Source organism: Aquila chrysaetos, chromosome 2, assembly GCF_900496995.4.
Source record: "Aquila chrysaetos chrysaetos chromosome 2, bAquChr1.4, whole genome shotgun sequence".
In the NCBI taxonomy this organism is placed as follows: Eukaryota; Metazoa; Chordata; class Aves; order Accipitriformes; family Accipitridae; genus Aquila; species Aquila chrysaetos.
Window position 1 is genome coordinate 17,352,720 of NC_044005.1, and position 13,600 is coordinate 17,366,319.

The 13,600-nt window shown below is 45.4% G+C and overlaps 1 protein-coding gene across 2 annotated transcripts in view; it reads left to right on the forward strand.

Annotated features, from left to right (window-relative positions):
- The window catches only part of CLMN (calmin), an 80,487-nt gene that overhangs the window by 17,259 nt on the left and 49,628 nt on the right, over positions 1–13,600 (forward strand). The window contains exon 1 of one of the 2 annotated variants that reach the window (XM_030041965.2): positions 5,336–5,730. The exons of the other annotated variant lie outside the window; for it this stretch is intronic. The gene's annotated coding sequence lies outside the window, so the exon portion shown is untranslated. Of the gene's footprint in view, positions 1–5,335; positions 5,731–13,600 lie in introns of those variants that run through there. 2 annotated transcript variants of the gene reach the window in all.

A 13,600-nucleotide genomic window follows, 5' to 3' on the forward strand; every position in this document is an offset into this window, starting at 1 on the left:
TTTGTGTGTAATTCTGGTCTTTGCTTTTGTTGTCGCCTTGAGGCAGTGAGGAGGAGTTGTGTGGCTACTCTAAACAAAAATAGGCTAGGAAAGAAATTCGTGAGTATTTCCCTGCATTTCTGTCTCAACAAGAAGCTCACTGGAGATGCCTGAGCTCTTCTTAATAACAAGGATGCTGAAAAAGGGCCCCATGTCTGGGGGGGTGGTGGTTACGTTTACCGCGCAGCTGACAAGGCAGGGTTCTATACCTTAATGTGCTTGGTTCCTGGAAGCAGTTTATTAGTCCTCTCCAGACTTCGTGATGCTCCAGGGAAAATTCTGCTTCCCTAAACTCTCCTGGGTATCCCTACACTGCCCCACAGCTATACGTTACCTGTTCATCCGCCTATCCATGGGATACAATTATTCCTCCAGCCTCACAGAAAATGGTCTCCTAATTCAGTGCCGTGACAGCGAATGTGGAATGAAAAATGGCTTTCAGCCACTTCAGGAGCTTGCTGCTGCCGCCTCTCAGGGGTCCCCGAGGAATCCCGCACGCCTGCGAGGGAGCCAGCTCGTCTCTCAGATCAGTTCTTTGGGATACAGATCCACTCACGCTAGCGATGGTAATTCCGGGCAGTGTCAGCTGGGAGGTAATTTGGTCCCAAGGCCCATTGTTTTGCTGCTGGGGTTTCTCCGTGGATGCCGGGATTGCAGCATGTGGGCGTGGAGGAGCTTGCAGGTCCAGTGCCCACACTGGCAAAATTCTACAAGCTTTGTTTCCAGTACTGGTGTTCCTGTGCTTTCTTTGCCCTACTGCACTGAAAATCCTGTTTAGTTACAAAAGTCAATTATAAACTGAGGCTGGAAGGCTCCCACTTCCAGCAAATGTAAAATTTCATTGTTAGGATGAGAAATACTTGGGTAGTGAAGTTACTGCCATGAAATAAGCAAGGCAAGGTTTGTAGGGAGAGGTAATGTCTTTTATTAGGCTGGCTGATAAATTGCTTTGTTGTTTTTCCAGCTCCTGTTTGTTGGCCTAATAAAAGCTACTACCTCACCTCAGACTTTTTTTTGTGGCATGCTTATCTGAGTAATAGAAATCAGTGAAGTTAGCATAGTGCAAGTGGTCGTGTTTTCAGACTGCAAACTACGAAACAAACAAATTCAAGGTTAATTTGTATAAATCCAGATTATTTATTGCCTTGCTAATATTGCTTTTGTTCTCTAATTTGAGGCCATTGAGAAAAAAATACGTTCTTTCATTTTTACAGAGTAATCTCTTGAAAATACATCATTGCTTCAATAGTATGACTACAAATAAATAAGATTACAGCAGTGACTGACTGAGAATGACAAGTAACCAAAAACCACAGCCAGGGCCTAGCCTGACTGCAGTTGCAAAATGTGACATTTCGGCCTTGATAGGTAGCAAATGGATGGATTAAACTCAAATGGTAGGCAGGAGAACGTTGTTTAGCTATGCTGCCATAACCTGAATTTTCCGGGGTCTGCCTGGTCCCTCAACAAAGTCACCCTGCGCTGTTTCATGATAAAAAAGCAATGCATAAAATGCGCCTATCCAGTCTGCAGTCTTGTTGGTAATTCCAGCATGTATAATGTATCAAAACAAGAAGTTTCATTGCTTGAAATGTAAATATTACACATCATACATACATTTTCCCTAGCTTATTTGACTGTGTAGGGCGAGGCCTGTTTGAAGTTCATCCTACCTTAGTTTATTTATGCATGGAAAGTACTTGAGGAGTACTCCAGGGAGGGGGCACGAGCGAAGGCTGGGAGATGCCTGGGTGTTTCCCAAGCCCCTGCCAGCTGTCGACGTAGTTCCAGAATCAGACGTTCCCAGGAGTAGCATTAGCACTGAGTTCACCTTTTCTGGTTTTGCGATGGCTAGCAGAGCAAAGTGGAAATGTACTTAAATTTACTAAAGCAAGATTCGATTTACTAATGAAAGACCCACGTTTGGGAGAGCTTCGGTGTAAACAGTAGGGAGGTTGTTTGGACTGCTCGCTTTGAAACTATTTTGGCAAATGTTTCCTTGACGAAAACACAGTCTACTCCTATCTGCAGTCACCGTAACTGCTGGTATTACGTGCCTGGAAGGTCCCTCATGTTGATTTAGCCCTCATTAAAGCTGTGCATTTCTTATAGCTGTGACTCTTAATGACAAACACCTTGAGCTGTGGCACTTTGCAGTGGGTCGATGCGATTCCTGAACCTAGCTGTCCTGTCTCATAAACCCTGCCCAGGACTCTCTTTGCAATTTTGGCTTAATGGGTGGCTGTCCTCGTTTCAGCTGGGATAGAGTTAATTTTCTTCTTAGTAGCTGGTACAGTGTGTTTTGGATTTAGTGTGAGAATAATGTTGATAACACACTGATGTTTTAGTTGTTGCTAAGTAGCACTTATCCTAAGTTAAGAACTGTTCAGTTTCCCCTGCTCTGCCAGCAAGCAGGTGCACAAGAAGCTGGGAGGGAGCATAGCCAGGGCAGCTGACCTGAACCAGCCAAAGGGATATTCCATACCATAGAACGTCATGTCCAGTATAGAAACTGGGCGTAGTTGGCTGGGAGGGGTGGATTGCTGCTGGTGCATCAGTCAGCGGGTGGTGAGCAATTGTGTTGTGCGTTACTTGTCTTTTCTTGTTGTTTTTTTTTTTTAATTATTTTTATTTTATTATATTCCTTTTCATTACTATTATTATTATATTTTATTATTATTGTTACTGTTATATTTTATTTTACTTATTAAATCGTTCTTATCTTAGCCCATGAGTTTTACTTTTTTTTTTTTCCATTCTCTCCCCCATCCCACTGGGTGGGGGGAAGTGAGTGAGTGGCTGCGTGGTGCCTAGTTGCTGGCTGGGGTTAAACCACGACAGTGGCATTTCTCTCTCTTAAGTCCTAGCTGTCTGGAAGTTGGACCTCGTCAGCTAGTGTAGGCTTCCTCTGGAGCCGTGATTTTTCCCTGTTTTTGATGGTTGTTTGCAGCATGTGAGAATGTGAAATGCTAAATGCTGGGCTGGGAAAGGACTCTTATTTGCTGTGAGAGAATTAGGCTCAATTTCAGCCTCTGCTGTAACTGCGCAGACACGGAAAAAAGTTTGGGGCCAGCAATGTAAACACTGCAAACTACAGGGTGAGCCCTGCTGCTACAGGGATGGCAGGAGCGGCAGGGGGGAGGCAGAGGTTGCCCCGATTTCCTTTTGACAGAGCCAGCAAACACTAATCCTTCTCTGCCAAAGGAAAGTTGCCCCGCTCGGTCGCGGGGAGCCTTCGGTCACGTCGGCCCGTGTTTATGTGCCGCACGTGGTACGAGAGCAAATAAAAGAGCAGAGTGTTCTCAGCTGAGCCCCCCCGACCCCGTCCTACATAAACGCTGCCTTGTTTAGGCAGCTTGGCTAGTCATTTTTATTTCGTTTTGCCGGCGTAAAGGCCTTTCCTTTTTCTCCCGTGGTGTTTACAGAAGAGTGTGATCCACCTATTGATCGCATGTGGTCCTTGCAGGCCGCGTCTGCCTTAGAACCCTCCAGGTTTGCACATCTGCACCGCCCTGGGTGAAGATTGTAACGCTACCACCGAGAGTCAGTTCCCTCCTGCCACTGCCTATTCTGAATTCAGCCCGATCTGCTTACCCACACTCCTTGTTTTCTTTCCTAATTGCAGATTGAATATCAAGTGCTGACACACAGGTAAAACTGTGTTTGTTAGAATTGAGTCAATCAGGTTAATGCTGAATTAACGGGACAACTAAGTGAAAAAACCCCTGGGTATGGTTGGGATGTTCATCTCTGGAGCAAGGCAGGGTGCTCTGACTTACTTGGCAGAGATCCATCATGTTTCATGTAGGCCCAAAGAGCACTTTGCTGTGGAAAAGAGCAAACAACTCTACCAAATCTGAATTTCTGTTAATCTAAAAAAACACTTGTCAGGTGATTTCAGTTTTTGGTCTTTTTTCCATGTTGTTACTTTGTTCCCTTGGCCTCTTCTTCCCCATCCCACCAGCCTGAAATCATAAAATTTCATTAAATAATTTCTAACAAAACTGGAGCTCTGATAGTTGCAAACCTGTCCTTGCAGAGCTCATCGCTTTTCGTAGCAAAGCATGCAAGTGTGGAGCAGCAGGCAATTCAAGTCTTTCCTCCATGAAAAAAAATCCTTCTCAGGTCAAAGAGAGAATTTTCTGTGCAGAACTTAATACTCAAAATGTAACTTTGTTCTAGTGATGTTAACTGTTTTTAAACAACCATTGAAGTGGTATTGCAAAAAAACCCAGTGGAAAGCCTCCACAACACGCACTCAGGTAGGTGCTAACTCTTTTCAAGAGCCACGTGGCTACGGTCTCCCTGTCACTTCTACCTTATCATGGTGTGCTACCTTGTACATGTCTGAACTATGTTGAGCTTGTCTGGAAAGAGACTGGAAGTGCTTCAGGGTAGTAGCTTTGTGTGTGTGTATGCAGTCTGGATCAAACTGTCTTTGATTTTAAGCTCTGCTAATAATTAACCCTCAGTTTGTAATAACTATCCAGCATAATGATAACCACACCGCTGGCTCTTGTCCACAAGGTTATTAGGTATGTACTACACAGCATATCCTTTCCACTCCGTGTCTGAGAGCTGATTACTGTGAATGTGAATGGATGTGAAATCATCTAAATTAGGGAAAATTCCCAGTATCTTTTTCCAAATTCTGTTACTTTATCAGCAGATGTCAGTTCATCTGTATTTTGACCTGTTACGTCAGGCTTGGAGAACTTGCTTCTAGCAGAGACTGCATTAAAGCTCTTGAGCCCACATTGTGGGCTATGCTCTCATGTTTGCATTAGTGATGGTGCTTTTTCATGTTAAACTGGTTTGACCGTAAACTGTGCGAGATTAAGTCCACATCTGTTTTATCTAGATCGTTTTTTCCTACTTCCATGTCATGTGAAGGTGGGTAAGCAAAGCACTAGTTGGGTCTCTGTGTTTCTTACCAGTCTTTCTCTCCGATTCCTCGAGGTATGGAAGATGCAAACAGGCAGCAAGCGTGTTTACTGCTGCCGATCACCGATGCTTTGGCAGCTCACGTAGAAAACGTTACTAAGAGATGCAGAGATTAATGTAATTTTTGCTTAAAATACCATCTGCTTTAAATACCAGCTGCTCTTTCTTGTCAGAGGCTTATTTCCTTTACCCTAGCTGCGTTCCTTCAACTGATTGTCATCAGAGCCGAGATCCTGGCACGGGCAATTCGGCTGCGGAGCTGCATGATCGACTTGTTCTGGCGGCTGAAACTCCGCGAGGAGAAACTTTTCACTGCAAACCAAAGGGAGCTCACGCAGCCGGGGAAGGAGAGCAGAAAACTCGGTCTTTCCCCCATGCCTGCTGCCTGACCCGGCACGGTGACCCCGTGTCTCGCTCCGCAGACGGGCTCTCCTGAGTCTCCCAAGCAGCCGATTTACGGCCTCTCCTTAAGTGCATGTGTGAAGGAGGGGGAAAACTGAGCTGTAGTTAATCTCATGTTTCTAAGCAACCAGGTAATTCTCTGCGGCGATCCCTAATGGGGAATTCCTGTTTTCCTGCACCCCTGCTCAGCTGCGGCGGAGGATACCTTCCTCTCTGCCTTCTCCAGCTCCCCGGCCATGGGGACCTGGAGTCCGAGGATGGTTACAGCTTTTCAGCAGTTCCCCAAATGTCGTGGGGGAGGGCGAGGAAGCACAAAAAGGGAGCTTTGTTAATGGTCTGTAACAGGTAAGGGTTGTTCATTGCAAAATCAGTAGAATAGAGGGGGTGTGAAACGTTTAAATGTTTTACCCAGGGCTAAACTGAAAATCACAGTCACAAGTGGGGGCTTCCTCTGCTCCAAAAAGCATCAAAATGTCTGAATAATGTATTGCAAATCCTGTTTACAGGGAACCCTCTGTTTGCTGTGAAGTTTTGGTGATTAAAATGACTGAATTCTGTTTTGAGTCTGAGCCCCTCTGAGTGACTATAAGGGACTAGCCTTTTATTAATAAAAGATTCCTGAACTTGAGACCTGTAGAAATAGGAGTTAGAGGAAATAGAGATCAAATGAGATCTCTGAGCTTCTCCACTGTCTGAAGAATGTGGATACCTTATTGAGGCTCCAGAATGATAATTATTAGACCTTTTTTTAAGGAAACCACATGAACCATACACAAGCAGTTATACTGCAGGGACCTAAATCTGCTCAGCTCCACTAGTGAAGGTGATGAGTGGTGAACCCAGAGGTGTGCCGGAATGGTGTGGGAAACTGGGCAATTAACCCTAGTCCCAGCTCCGGCCCCGGTGGGGAACCTCAGTGCCTGCTCAGTGAAGCGGGGCTGGAGAACTTAAGAAATGCTCGTATGGGTCCAGGGACAGGTTTCTCTCTTGCTGAAGGCTGCCCATTTGACCAAATATAAGTGCTGGTTAGACTCGGGGAAAAAAACCAAGGAATACAATAGTCGTCAACAGGAGGGAATATAGTTAAGAGAAATGGGCACGCCTCGGCCCTGAGGACAGATGCCTCACTGTCTTGGGGTTTGGGCTTTTTGACTTGCCTGGTGTTTGATAATCTGAAGCTCAACTGAGGACTAGTCCCTGTTGTCCTTTGTCCTGTGTGTCCATGTGGCGTGGGCCACTGTTGTAGATGAGCTTCTGGGTCAGATGGACATTTAGGTCTGATCCGGCCTTATCACTGTCCAGAAAAATACATACTAAACCACTCTGCATTAGGGTTTTGCAGCTTGGTTAACCAGATGCTGGGAGCATATTTCTTTAGAGTAAGTCTAAAAGCCTGATGCATTTAAGCCTGTAACAGGCATGCGCTTTTACAGGGTGGAGTACTGGAGTAGGTAAACTTCTGACAACATCGCTTCAAAGTGCATTGTCTTCTGAGTTGTAACTTGTGGGAAGGGTACTCGTGAGATGGACTTGCCTTTGGCTGAAGTGCCGACCAGGCACGGCACCTCGTCCTGTGTACTACCTCCTCCCCAGGAGAGCCACAGAGCCACGCTTCGGTAATGGCCAAGTAGCTTCTTCCCCCGCATCACCCTGGCACGTCACTGGTTTGCCCACGTGTAACGCAGCTGGAGGTGCACCTAGTGAGAGCCCGCCGGCTGGCCGCCCTGCCCATCGCGCGGCCTGCGCCTGGGCTGCCCCGCGCGCTGATGCGCCGAGCGGCACAGCCAGGGCTGCCTGGCGCTGGATGGGTCTTGCTTCAAGGCAGGAAATGTTGTCGGGGCAGATTACGTGAAATGGCCAGGAAATCTTCCAGCGAACTCGCTTTAATCTTGGGTCTGGATACGCTTATCTCTTTTCGTGTGGCCACCGAAGGGCACGTATCGCCGAGCAGCGTGGTTCGCAGGCTTCCGCTCCAAGTTGAGCTGTGCAGCTAACATCAGCACGGCAGGTCCTGTGCCGCGCGTGAGGCTATGGGTAGGTACCGAGCAGTAGCGTCTGGCTGATAGCCGGCAGCACGTGCTGCGTAGTAGGAAGCACGAGTTTCTTCCTCTCTTGTGCCTTTGTTGAGGATCTGACCGTGGGCAAAGGGGAAGATTAATGGGCAGGAAGCGCCTGAGAAGACAGAGAGATTAAAGCCGTTGTAATTTTGGTTTGGGAACACGGCAGAAATATTCTAGCTGACACCACCAGAGGTTGTGCGTTTGAGGTAGCTGTTTTGTCAGGCGTGCCTCCTCTCAGCACCAACGTGGGCTTTCATCTGTCCTTAAATTAGTGTTAATTACAAGCTACTAATTTTTTTTTTTAAACAGCGAAATGCAGCTGAAAGCAATTACCCCTAATTGCTAATTTGTGTACGTACACCCAAAATGGTAATCTCTTCATCTGAACACCCAGTTCTCACTGGAGTCAGTCAGTGTGTTTTTGCTACCATTTTTTTACTTCAGTTTTGGATCACATGATAGTTACTCTTTTTAGTGGCTTCTCTGAAAGCTACCAAATCTCTTCCTGCAAGTGCCGTGATCTTGAAAGCGTGATCTTGTTAACCGTTAATGAGGCCTCAGTAAAGAGAAGATGTTCTTTGGGTTTGGAAATAAAGCTGAAATGGCAGTCGTTGACATTGGGAATTACTCAACTTAATTCTTGCAAGTTATGCCTAAAATGCACCTGAATTTCTGTTGGATCTCGATTTCATCTGTGAATGGCATCATCCTTCTTCAGTGAGCTAAAGGCCACACAGACTGCTGTTCTTGTGCTGATAAATTCATGGTACAGTTCAACGCTGACCTCTGCAATCCTAGGTCTCAGATTGTTTTGGACTTGTAAGAATTTAATTCAGAGGTATCATGGCTCCTATCTGCATATTTTCATCCTTGCCGGTGTAGGGAAGATTCAAAGCTGCCTAATTCTGCCAGTGGGATATGGTCTTTGTGATACTGCAGACACAATCTGGTGGAACAGATTGTTAGGTGGGTTGAAAATTGAGGGGACCACCTTCGGCTGGACTCCAGGAGATCAAAGGGCTGACATCCAGCTGGCACCAAGTAGTGAGCAGGGTACTCGGGACTCGAGGCTGGGCTCCACATTGCTCGACATTTTCAGAAGGCACAGTGTGCCTTCCCCATATGTGTTGATGGCACTAAATTAGGGAGAGCAACTGACATAGCAAATGGGAGAACCTAAATCCAGAGGGATAAACCTGGGGACTAGGCCAACATGAAGCTTGTGGAGTTCAGCAAGAAAAAGCAAAACACTCTGCACCTTGGCCAGAACAATCCCTTACACTGGGAGAGGCTGGGAAGTGACTGTATGACTTGTAGCCCAGTTGATATGGATGTGGGTATTACCGTGGATGCCAAAAGATGCCAGTAGATATGAAAGTTGCAAACAACCCAACAGTGCACCCTGATTGCAAATAAGGCAAACCCTCTACTAGGCTACATTGACAAGGTCACTGACACCAGATTGTGGGAAGTTATAATGCCCCTCTACTTGGTTACTGGGGAGGCCACAGTTGGAATGCTGTTTCCAGTTTTCCCCCCACCCCAGGTCAAGAGGGATGTGAAGAGGGTTCAGTGGGAGACTACAAAGATGTTAAGATGACTAGAGCACATCCTAGGAAAAGATATTGTGGGATACAGGCTTCCAGAGGTCCCTTCCATCCAGCATGCCTGTGACTGCATGAGGAGTGACCCGATGTGCACTTGTGTGGTCTGTGTTTTCACAATCTTCTTCTTGAACTCTGCCCGTTCGCGGTTCCAAAGGAGACCTGAAAAAATACTAATGTGCTAAGGCAGCAAAAATGTTAGTGGGTAATTACCTATCATTAAAACAATGGCTTTTCTTTGTCTAAAATAGTCCAGCTTTTAAAAAGAACTGAAGGAGGAAATAAAAGTGATTTTTATGCCACATAATCTTAGTGAAGTTACAGAACCGCCTGCCTTGTTTAGAAGAAATGCAGTGTTGCAAGTGTTCAGGAATTTTCTTTCCAGAGGCCAAGACCTGCACCTGAGCCCAATGCCCGCTCTGCACGCTGCCCTTCGGGCTGCTGCTCCTACGGCTGGCAAATGCCAACTGCAATGTGCTTGCTCCTCGGAGAATATTGGTTGTGACCGATGCTGGAACGCTGCATCCTATGGTAGCGAGGACTCACTCGTAAGTGGAGGCGGACGGAGGACTGCCCATGATCTGTCTTCACGTGTTTTAGTTCAGTTTAGTAAGCTGAGTATTCAAAGGGACGTTGTCTTCAAAAGCTGTTCTCTTTTTTTTCTTGTTTTCACGTCCTTACCTCAAATGATAGATCCACCTCTTAGCCTGAGGTATATCCATAGTACTTTCCCTCCCACTAATAAGGATAAGAGGACTTCTGACTGTGCCACTGGCACTTCAAAGCTGTCAGGCTGCTAAGGAGGAAAGTGCAGCTGCCAGCTGTACTACAAACCTTGCACGTGTCTGTGGGCAGCAGAGCCAGCCTCCATCCCTGGGCTGTGACACAGAGATTGCTGGAGCAGAGAAGCATTTGTTCCACCTCTCGTCCTGCCTAGGTAGGTGTGGATCATGCCGTGTATGCCCAGCCGATCTCAGTGAGCCCCGGCAGAGCTGGCAGCACCGAGCCCCCTTGGAGGGGCTGCCAGGGACGGCAGCAGCTTCAGTGAGAGCAGGGATTTAGTAGGCTTCTCCTATGAAAAGTGATTTGGCAGGTATGGTCTATATTTAGCCAGCTTCTGATCGTGTAGCGTTAAGTCATCGGAACAAGATAAGTTTATTGTTTTCATTTTCACTGATGTGGCATCTTGCAGCTAATGAAAGTCAAATCCCACAGCCTGAGCGCAGCTCTTGTTTAACCACGTGGCACATTTCATCCTGGAGCAGCTTGTAAAATTAAACTGAAATAGAGGGAATCTTCACCTGCCTGTAACGTGCCACCAGCATGGGGAAAACAGGACAGTTGTGCGAGTTGTGTGCAAGGCAGGGCCGTGCCTGTGCGATGAGCACGTTACCCAGCTGAGAGCCAGAGTGACTCAGGAGCAGTGGGTGTGCGCTTTGCACGTCAGACCTCCGCTGCCAGCCTGCTCTGCATACGTCCGAGTGATTGATCTTTGACTCTTCTAAGCCTTTTCTTAAAAATGAAAGTCTTGATCTGTTAGATGTTGGTTTACCCCTAACTAAAGATTTAGTTCTTGTACAGAATACCTACTGCCTTTTAATTATTCATTACTTCAGATATGAAATAACAAATATAGAGGCTCCTTTTATGGTTAGCTGGATTTAAAAGGAAGCAGCCCCTTGTGATTCTGATATTTAATGCATGAGCAGGGACTGAATCCTGCTATCAGGCCCCCTGAGATGGTGCATCAGCTGCTGCCTTTGGGCAGCGTAATGCATAGATGCCTGAGGGGCATTTTGTTCATTTTGTCCTGACCTGAAATGTTATAGCTGGAGTGACTAGGTATGTGTAACGCTCCTCTAACCACAGCTATCTCAAAGCAGCATCAGAAATGGGTTATGCATTGTTCTGGTTTTCTAACTTGTCTGGTAAGGAGGGGAACTAACTCTGTAGGTTGGTGCCACTTTATCTGCTGTGGGACAGAAAGAACGAACAGAGAAGGGAAGAGGAACAGATAACTGTGTACCAAGATTACAGTCAAGATCAAAGACTGAATGGGGAAATTGGCACCAGCGAAACAGGGGGATGGGAAAGATAAATGCAAAGAAGGCAAGGAGGAAGGTGGTTCTTGATCCTTATGTCTTCAGCCACTTGTGCAAAACAAGTTCCTCCATTTACATCATTGGGAGTGGGATTGGCATGAGCAGCTAACAAAATGTGTAATTTAACTGTTTAAAATCAACGGTACGTATACTTTGTTCTGTGGATTATCACAGGATAGGTAGAGGTAAGAATTAGGGACAGAAGGGAGAGAAAAAATGAGTGAACTCTAAAGGTAAGGACTTTTCTTGCAGTGCAGGCATGCTGTCTCGAGGCAGCCCTGCAAATACACAGGAGAGAATGGACAGCCACCCTATTAGCGTACATTACACTTATTTGGTTTGTATCACAGCTCTGTGTTACATTTTTAAATGCTTTTAAGAATCTCAAGAATCTTACGTTTTTGTCAGTTATTTTTTCACAGACACGCGATCAAAACATTAGCTTTTATCCTGAGACCTTACAAAGTGCTTACGCAAGGTGGTGACACTGGGGCACAGAGACGAATTCATTTGTTTGCTTCTCTCATGTTGGTGGCGTATCTCAGCAATCCTCTAACTACTGGACTACAATTATTTCTGAAAATACAACCATTGTATACAGCCATTGGATCACTGAATATGTGATTAGACATATCATAATTTTCCATCCTGTGTAAGGACTCATGCTTTGTTTATGAAGTGTCGCCAATCTGGACAGCAGCAAAAATCTGCGTGATGTATGTGTGACTCAGGAGACTAAATAAAATGGCTCAAGGGGTATTAAGACATACTTTTACATACAGTTTAAATAGAAATAAGCCAATGCTGCTGCCAAGACAGGCAGAGCTATAACACACCCTTTTCCCTCTTGGCTCATACAGGCACAAGTGTTTGTGTGACTGTGCAGTGAATTGGATTGAGTGACCAAGTTAAAATAAACCGTTTTGTCCACCAGGTTAATTTTAGCTGGCATCAAATCCTGCATCTGGTTTCCCATAGAATCACAGAAGGATTTAGACTGCTCTTCCCTGTCTCCCACTTTGTGCAGGCCATTTGAGTTTGTGAACTGCTGGAGAACGTTAAGCAAATCTGTGCACAAGGGCTCTCTGCATGCCCTCGTTGGGTATGTAAACTGGGAATCCGTGATAAAGGTAGGGAAAAACAGATGTGGCTGTATGCATTGAGTTTAGTCATGTAGCACTAAAGGACGAAAAAGAAAGCGAGTCGTCATTCTGTTGGGTCTTTTCTTCCTGATGAGATACCTGATTGTTATTGCAGACTTGCAGTTGCGAAATGAGATTATGTATTATGTGGTTGATGAAGCCTGTTGTAAGCAGTTATTTCTCCGTTTCTGCATTTCTGCTTTTGATTGCTTCCCAGGATGAAGATTGTAATCCATCTACATTAACATTTCTAAGTTAGAGAGATAGTTGAATGTTTTAGTTACAGACGCTGTTTCCAAGACCAGGTAATAATGAATGACATGTGATTGAGTTCCAAACTTACTCAAATATGATATTCATATTACAAGTAGTAGATAAAACTACTTTGCTTTTAAAGACTGTCTCTCTACCTTCCATGAGAGTATCCCTTCCCTTGAGAATAAGCTCTGATCCAGGCTCTCCCCAGCCACTATATTTACAGGTATAAGGGCTTTAGTTTGCTTCCAGACCTTCATTGGCAAGGAATTGAGGGCAAAGTGGGACAGGCAGAATCTGCTCTTCTTGATCTGCATTCGGATACCCTCAGTGGGTATAAAAGGAAGTCTGAGGCTGTCCTGGGTTGGATCGCAACTGGCTGTGCTAAAATACAAGATGAAGCAAGAGCAGACTTGACATTAAATTTCCCCCACCTTCTGTTTGATGCCAGGACATGGTGCACAGGCTAATGGGTGACAGCCTAACTCATGAAGGAAGTGTTTCCTCATGCCCCAGCTCATTAAAACCAGGCGTTATTTTAATACTGCCTAGTCCGTAGCTGTTAAAATTGAATATATGTTGTTACTGTACGATAAAGCAACACAGAGGTGATCCAGATCACACGTGGGCTCAATTCTGTGCTGAAGTTACCAGAACATGCAATGAAGAGTTTGGCAGCTCCACACACTTACGTGCTGGCTGCAGGAGACCAGATAAGAACTGATGTCTTCTAAATCTTGGTGGTACAAAGTTAACTTGCAACTTGTTTTAAATAATAAAGCTGCTAGGTTAAGTTTATATTAGTTCAGCATTTTGTATGGTGTGGGTTTTAAAAAAAATCTGGTTCTACAAGCCTTAGGATGGATTTACTGTACTGTTGAACTACAGTGTTGTTCTTTGCTGCTTACGCTATTAAGTTACTATGTTTATCTCTGAAGATAATGAAAGTGAACTCAAAATTGACTTTGCTTTGCAAAGCTTTTAGGAGGAAAACTCTTGGCTAGGGAAGCCGGCCTCAACCCAGCGTTAAGAGTATCTTTTTGAATGATTTT